Genomic DNA, 8,783 nt, shown 5'->3' with positions numbered 1-8,783 from the left:
ATATTCGTCTCTCGATCTCCATTTATGCAATTGCTCATCAGATGACTGTCCACTACGAATACGGCCTATCAAAGTAGACTGTACTGTCAAGGTAGATAATCTCGGAGCTCTGCCTCTAGGATAGACCTCTTGATCGAATCTCTGCATCTCTTGCTGTAGAGGTATTTGTACTGAAAGTGGTGCTATACCTCCTGCTTTCCTACTCAAGGCATCAGCGACTACATTGGCTTTTCTCGGATTATAGCTGATGTCACAGTCATAATCTTTCACCAACTCTAGCCACCGTCTCTATCGCATGTTCAATTCCTTCTGAGTGAAGAAATATTTGAGACTCTTGTGATCAATAAATATCTGACACTTCTCACCATACAAGTAGTGTCTCCATATCTTTAAGGCAAAAACCACGGCAGCTAACTCCATATCATGAGTCGGATAGTTCTTTTCGTGCACCTTCAACTGTCTTGAGGCATATGCGATGACTCGGCCATGCTGCATCAGTACAGTGCCTAATCCAAGTTTAGAAGCATCGGTGTACAACACAAAGTTGCCTTGCCCTGATGGCATGGCTAAAACTGGCGCTGTTATAAGAGTTAGCTTCAAAGTGTCAAAGCTTTTCTGACAGTCAGCACTCCATAAAAACTTGGCATACTTCTTCGTCAATGAGGTGAGTGGCACTGCAATAGAAGAAAATCCCTGGATGAATTTTCTATAGTAACCCGCTAAGCCCAAGAAATTGCGGATCTCTGATGCGTTCTTCGGTTCAACCCAATCTTTCACTGTTTCTACCTTGGACGGATCAACTTCAATGTCACTACAAGAAATAACATGTCCCAAAAATGCCACCTTCTCTAACCAAAATTCACACTTGCTGAATTTTGCAAACAACTTATGATTCTGCAGTACTTGCAATGCAGTGCGTAGGTGCTGGTAATGATCCTCATGTTTTTTTGAATAAACGAGGATGTCATCTATGAACACAATGACAAACTGATCCAAGTAAGGCTGAAATACGCGATTCATGAGATCCATGAAGATCGCTGGAGCATTTGTCAATCCAAACGGCAGAACTAGGAATTCGTAATGCCCATAGCGAGTTCTGAAGGCAGTCCCTGCACATCTGCGTCTGTCACCCTTATCTGATGGTATCCGGAGTGAAGATCTATCTTAGAAAACACAGAAGCTCCTTGCAATTGATTGAATAAGTCCTCGATCCTAGGCAGTGGGTACTTATTCTTCACTGTAACTTTGTTCAGCTCTAGGTAATCGATGCAAAGCCTCATGCTTCCATCCTTCTTCTTCACGAAGAGTACTGGTGCGCCCCAAGGTGAGCAACAAGGGCGTATGAATCCTTTATCCAATAGCTCTTGTATCTGCTGTTTGAGCTCCTTCATCTCTGCGGGCGCTAATCGATATGGTGCCTTGGAGATTGGCACTGTACCCGGCATAAGTTCAATAGAAAACTCAACCTCGCGCTCAGGTGGGATACCCATGATATTGTCAGGGAATACATCGGGAAAATCTCTGACAACCGGGACCTCTGCTCCTGTCTGACTGGTAGCAGCAGGGGCTGAAATAATGCTCGCTAAGAATGTTTGGCAGCCCCTAAGCATAAGCTTCCTCGCCTGAAGACATGATATCATCCGCGGGAAGTTGTTGCGTCCACTTGGCTCGAACACAAACTCCTCTTCACCTAATGGTTTGACCCTCACTGATTTTTTTTGGAAGTCGATTGTTACTCCATTCTTTGACAACCAATCCATTCCTAGAATGATGTCAAACTCGGACATCGGCAATACTATAAGGTCAGCATAGACTGTGTGGCCTTGTAGCTCGAGACTCAAGTCTCTAACCACACTAGAAGTAGACAGTTTCTCTTCAGATGGAACAGTCACAGAATAACTCACATCGAGCCTGGTGGGCTTGACGTCTAAAAATCTCACAAAACCTTCTGATATAAAAGAATGAGTAGCCCTGGAATCTAAAAGAGCATTTGTGACTACTCCCGTTATATAGATTCTCCCTGAGATAATATTAGCATATACTCAACCCAACAATTCACAAAAAGGCTAACATCATCTCAAGGTACCAAAATCCTTCCTCGATACCTCTCAATCCCTTCGAAAAAGTTGTGAATCGAGAATCGAAGCCCACTTTTGAGTTGTTCTACAAAAAAGGTTTGAAAGCCAGGGGGTGGAGTGTTTGGGTGATCGGAGGGCCAGGGAATTTGAATTTTGAAGGTGGAAGGGATTGAACCTAGGGATCTAATTTCTTCTAAATTTCCCGGACGAAGGGTAGAAGTTACTGTTGAGAACCACAAGGGCCCTGCAACTTTATCTTTCCCCTTACCTCAGGTATCAGCAGGTGTAGTGCCCAAATTCTGTACACGTATAACCCATGCATTTATTTAATTGCTAAATCATTTGATTAATTGATTTTTACCATGCATGATTATTTAAATGCATTATTTTAAATTACTTATGTTATATGATGCACGTTAAAATATTTTTCAAGTTTCATGTTTCAGGCGATTATTCGAGGCGGGATTGAGGAAAAGACCCGGTGACGATTTTGGGCAATTTTAATGGATTATTTTATTTTTAAGTTAGCATCGGGGCGTATTAATTTAATTATTAAGTTTCAGTATTTTAGAGCCTAAATCATCTATTTAGATATTTTATGATTTTGTTAAATTTTTTTAAAGTTTTGGCACTTGTACAAGTTATTTTAAATTTAGAGGTTTTATTAATTAAGGGAGAGTTAGTATTTTTAAATTAGCTTGTAAATTTTTTATTAAGCAAATTTATTCCCTAATTACTACAAACTCATGCCACACACACACACTACACGCTTTTCACACTTTTACACACACCTAGAGCCGATCAACACACACACACATAATTCATTCAGATTTTATTTTTTTTGAGAGAGCAAAACCTAGGTTCCTAAGAACCCTAGCAGCCGCCCCACTTCCCCATTGAAATTCCAGCAAATTTCGCTGGTTGCCTTCAAAGAAAAATCGAGCCAAGTCGTCCTGGATCGACCTCGCTTCTTTCTCCGCTTCGGTATCCTCATTTCGGTAAAGTTTATCATCATAAGGCATGTATATTCTGTTTATTTCTACGTTGATCATGTCATAGTATGCGTTACAATGTATTTTGTATGAAAATCATGTGAATGTTGTGTAGAAGTTTGAGCAATTATGTTTAGATCACTTTTGAAACCGTTTTTGGATCTAAAATCACGTTTTTTGTTGTCTTTTTAAATACTGCGAATTTTTGGTCATGATTTCGAGAAAACTTTCAACACATAAATCGTATAACTCTTTGATACCTTTGATTTGATATAAAATTCGAAAATTTTGGATGAAAATTGAGTGAGTTATGACCGTTTTAGTGGGAATGCTCAAACTGCGTTTTTCGGAAAAATATGTTATTGATGAATTCTTGAAGTTTTATTGTTGCAGGCTTCGTTGGGGATCAACGGGTGATCGCTACTGTGTATAGGTATATTGTTAATGATGTTGGGATGGTTATTGACATTTTGTTTTGTGTCGTTAGGCACTTGGGAGGACGAGCAGTCGTAAAAACTATTTTGGTGTCAAAATTTGAGGTTATGGGTTTTATTGTATTGCGTGTGGTGCGTCGTATCTTTGGGAACGTTTGGGACATTTTTATGGAGTCGAGTCAGTGTCATAGTGTCCTAGGATGAGTCTCGATGGATTGGTTAAAGAATCGTATTATTGAGTTAGGAGTATTAAGATGCAAGTCGCGGAGTCCAGTAGACTCGGCGCCCGAGCTGTAATTTCTTACCGCCCGAGCGCCACCTTCACTGTTGAGAGTTTCATTTTTGTAAGCTAGGCGCCCGAGCGGTAATGTTTTACCGCCCGAGCGCCACTCTTTATGTTCGAGTGCAGGTCTCCAGAAGACCTGGCGCTCGAGCGGTAACATATTACCGCCCGAGCGCCACCCCATCTGTGAGAATGTTTGGTTTCCACTCATGTTCAAGTTCAAATAGTGAGTTCATGTCTTTTATTGTTGGGAAATGTTCACACGTCATCTTAGAGTGTGTCTCGGGGTTTGATGTCATGGTTAGTATGATTAAACGATGTCAAGTCCCGAGTGATCTAGAATGTCATAAGCTACTTAGTCACTTTGGTGGTGAGCTTGAGTACCTAAGTCTAAGTTATGCAAGTTAAGTATCTTAAAATCATGTTAGTCTGTGCAGCAGCGGCCCCAAAGCGAGCTCCAACGAATCCCTCAACGCCAAGTAAGTATGTTCGACGTGCAAAGAAAATATTTTCAAGTTTTTGAGGTATGCTAATTGTCTTGTGACCAAATTATGTATGGGGTTGGAAAGCGTTAAATCATGAACGGGGACCAACCCACCCCGTTAAATTATGAACGGGTTTAGATCAGGATTGGAAAGCGTTAAATCATGAACGGGGACCAATCCACCCGTTAAAGCATGAACGGGGATCTCATGTATGTGGCAGTGGATACGTCCCTGTCAGCCCAGTACTGTGGTTAGTCTGATCAGGCGATTATGTTATGGGTCACTTGCTTTGAAACATGCCTCTACGAAAAATGATGAGATTATGTATGTTCAAGTACATTATAGTATGCAGCATGTTTAAGAAAAGTTTTCATGTTATGGCACGTCTATGATGTGTAAGCATGTTCCAGTTCATTTCAAGTTCAAGTATGTATGTCCTATTTTGAAGTTGCATGTGGTTTTATTATGTATTATTCATTACTTCCAGTTTATACGTGTTGAGTTTTTAGACTCACTAGACTTGATCGATGCAGGCGAGGATGTTTATGAGGAGGCTGGAGGTGGGGACCAAGGAGCAGGCTTGGACTGAGCGGGAGGCTAAACCCGAGGACCGCCCAAGTTTTAATGACATTTGAACTGTTAAAATACTCCGATTTATGTTACTGTTTTGATGACCTTGCAAATATTTTTGGCAAACATTGTTTTGAGATCTTCCGTTGCAACTATTTTTGAGACGTACAATTTACTTTATCAAAATTTGAAGGTTCACGATTTATTTAAGAAAATTTTAAATTTTTCCGCAAATTTTAAGTAGTAAAAGTACGGTACGTTACAGTAGGTCGGGAAGAAGAGGGTTTGGGTTTGTTGACAAGCCGGGAAGAAGGAATTGGGATACCTATGGGAATGTGAACAGAGTGTTCAGAAGGAGTCGGGGAGTTATCCTCCGAACGACCCCTAACGTTTTTACCAGAGGTAGAGGAAGTAGAGTTCGAAATGGTCGGGAGATGGAAGTAAAATTAACAAGGAAGAAGAAACTTACTAAGAAAAAAGCGAAGACGACGATCGGTAAACGAAAAAAGTCGTCGGAGTTATGATTTGCGCAGCGACGAGACTTGAAAGAAAAATTTAGCAGAGCTTCGCTACACGGTTGATTTTGAAAGTAATTTTTGAAAAATCAGTATGCTACTATATATAGGAAGAAGAATTTATCCGCACAGTTGATCTAAGAAGGATTGGACGGATAAGATGGGCCTGGGAAATTGAGCGGGATATTTGAAAAGACAGGCGCGGAGTTCGAGACGTCATGATGATTTATCTTCTCGGAATACGAAAAGCCTATGATAGCTTTTCATTAGGGCTTACGTCAACAGTAGAAACGTGGCGGATAATCTGATGACCCGGGAAAGGCTAAACGACAAAACACCTCTACTGCCCGGGCACACAAAACTAATCGTGACAGCGAGTATGACTCTAGCCCGACTATTTAAGGAAGAAGTGATGATACCCTGGGATGACCAAGGTCATGGATAGTTCCCGGGTCAGGGAGGGTGATTATTCATGAGACGTAGTAAAGCCGGTATATTGGAATAGGTCGGCAAGGAAACCCGGTCCTTGGAGGGCCCGGGACGATGCAGGATGAGCTCGACAGGGACACTACAACGAGTTCAGAAAAGAGTCGAGCCATTGGAGCAACCGGGACATAACCTCCCCAGGACATTATATGCCCGAGCTCTCATGTAGCTTCCTGGAGACTTTCTACCCGGACCACTTTGATATAAATGATGCATTTAATGGCGCCAACAACGTAGGGTGTGTGCGGCCGACCTATCTCTGACACCAATGCAAGTGGTTGACAAAATCAGATGGGCTGGATGTGACTAGTATGAGATTTGACATGTCAGAACAATAGGGTATAATCAGCCGCCCTACTATAATTAATGATCAGCACAAAGAACGAGGTCATCATAAAATTCTTCTACTATAAATATCAGGTTCTTCTTTGCATTTACAACCTATTGACACATTAAATACTCACATTTACTACTCATTTACTCCCCATCTCCCACACCAATCACACAGCCCTCACTGGGTTACATTGGTTTTCTTGCTTGAGTTCCTCACTGACTTAAGCATCGGAGTGGTCACGCCGGATACCCCTCCGACGCCCATTCACGTGGTTACTCTCTTGGTTTCAGATCTTTATATCATTGTCCTGGAAGCAAGCTTTTGATCCAGGCGTCTTGTTCTCATTTTCTTTCATTATTTTGATAGTAAATCCGGCGGAGTATTTGACCCGGCTCGTTCATTTCACCCGGATCACATCAGGTATGGCTCCCCACGAGGCATTGTACGAGAGGAAGTGCAGATCACCGATTCATTGGGATTAGGTCGGTGAGAGATAAGAACTTGGTCCAGAGATTGTTCAGCAGACTGCAGATGTGGTGGTCAAGATCCGAGACAGGATGAAGACCGCACAGAGTCGTCAAAAGAGTTATACTGACAAGAGAAGGAGGGATCTTTAGTTTGCCGTAGGTGATCACGTTTTCGTGAAGATAGCACCTATGAAGGGTGTTATGAGGTTTGGGAAGAGAGGCAAGCTTAGTCCAAAATTTATTGGGCCGTTCGAGATTCTTGATAGAGTTGGGACACTAGCTTATCGTGTAACTCTACCGCCAAATTTGGCCGGTGTACACAATGTGTTACACGTCTCGATGCTGAGAAAGTAAGATTGTTTGCCCCAAGATTAGTTGATTAGGAGCTTTGAGCCATTACAGTTGGCCCCAGATTTGTCGTACGAGGAAAGACCAGTGCAGATTCTAGACAGACAGGAGCAGAGACTTCGGAACAAAGTGACTAGGTTGGTCAAAGTCCAATGACTGAAATCAATCAGTGGAGGAGGCCACTTGGGAGACCGAAGCAGATATAAGAAATCGCTACCCGGAGCTGTTTGGTAAGACTTAATTTCGAGGACGAAATTTATTAAAGTGAGAGAGGAATTGTAGAGCCCAAAATCAGTACACGTAAAACTCATGAATTTGTTAAATTGTTAAATAATTTATTTAATTTTACAATGATTCGGGGGATGCATGATTTATGAAAGTGTATTATTTTAATTATTTATGCTTATGCGATGCACGTTAAGATGTTTTCTTGAGTTTCATGTTTCAAGATATTATTCGATGCGGGATCGAAGAAAAGAGACCGAGGACGAGTTGGCAATTTTTAAATGTGGTATTTTATTTTAAATTAGGATTGGAGGATTTTAAATGATTTATTTAGTTTTAAGCATTTTAAAGCCTAATTTATTTAATTAGTGATTTTAGGATTTAAAAACTTTTAAAGTTTAGCAAGTGTGCATTTTATTTTAAATTAAGAGTTTTTATTTAAAGTTAGAGGAATGTTAGTATTTTAATTAGTTGTTAATTATTAATTAAGAAATTTTATACCCTAAATTAACTTAAAATACACACGAGACACACACACACACACATTTCATTTGCATTTCATATTTTTTTTAGAGGAAAAACTTAGGGTTCTTAAGCTTCCAGCAGCCGCCCCCTTTCCCTTCAAAGATTTCAGCAATTCTCGTCCCTTTTCTTCAAGATAATCGTGCCACGTTCGTCTCGGATCAACCCTCGCACTCTCTCTAATTCGGTATCGTCGTTTCGGTAACTTTAAAAATCAAAAGGCATGTATAATCTTTTGTTTCTGCATCGATCTTGTTATATTATATGTTCTTATGTTTATTATGTGTAAAAATTCATATATGTTGTGCAAAGTTTGACCAAAAATGGTTGGATCGCTTTTGAAAGGATTTTTCTATCTCAAAACTCAAAATTTGCTGTCATTTTAAATACTGCGAATTTTTGGTCGATTTTTTGGAAAGAAATTTCAACATATAAAATGTATTAATTTTTGATACCTTCGATTTAAGAGTAAATTCGTAATTTTTGGACAAGAAACGATTGAGTTATGATTGTTTTCGTGGGAATGCTCAAACTGCAATTTTCTGAAAATATGTTCTTGATGAATTCTTGAAGTTTATTTGTTGCAGGCTTCGTTGGGAACCGTTGGGTGATCGCTACTACATTTTAGTATTGTGAGTATGATGTTGGGATGATTTTTTGTGCTTCTTTTCGTGTCGATAGGCACTTGGTTGCATTACAAGTCGTAGGAAACATTTTGGTGTCAAAATGTCGTGTTCACGGTTTGATTTGCGTTGTATGGTTTTCATCGTTGTTTTGAGGCGTAATGGGAGTTTGAATCATTGTCATAGCATCCTAGGATAGGTCTCGAGGTATTGGTTCATGGTCCGCATGATCGAGTTAGGAGAACTAAGCCACAGGTGTAGTGATTTTCGTTGGTTTACCATTCCCGTAGGTACATGGACCCGGAGCCGGACCCTGACACGGGGTCCGTGCCCTTGTTTCTTTCGAAGTGTGAATTTCCAGCGTCTACCAGTGTGAGGACCCGGACGCTAATCATCTTCTTAATCGTCATTGGGACAATTG

This window comes from Primulina huaijiensis, chromosome 3 (assembly GCF_012295235.1).
Source record: "Primulina huaijiensis isolate GDHJ02 chromosome 3, ASM1229523v2, whole genome shotgun sequence".
Taxonomy (NCBI): domain Eukaryota; kingdom Viridiplantae; phylum Streptophyta; class Magnoliopsida; order Lamiales; family Gesneriaceae; genus Primulina; species Primulina huaijiensis.
This window is presented reverse-complemented; position numbering follows the sequence as displayed.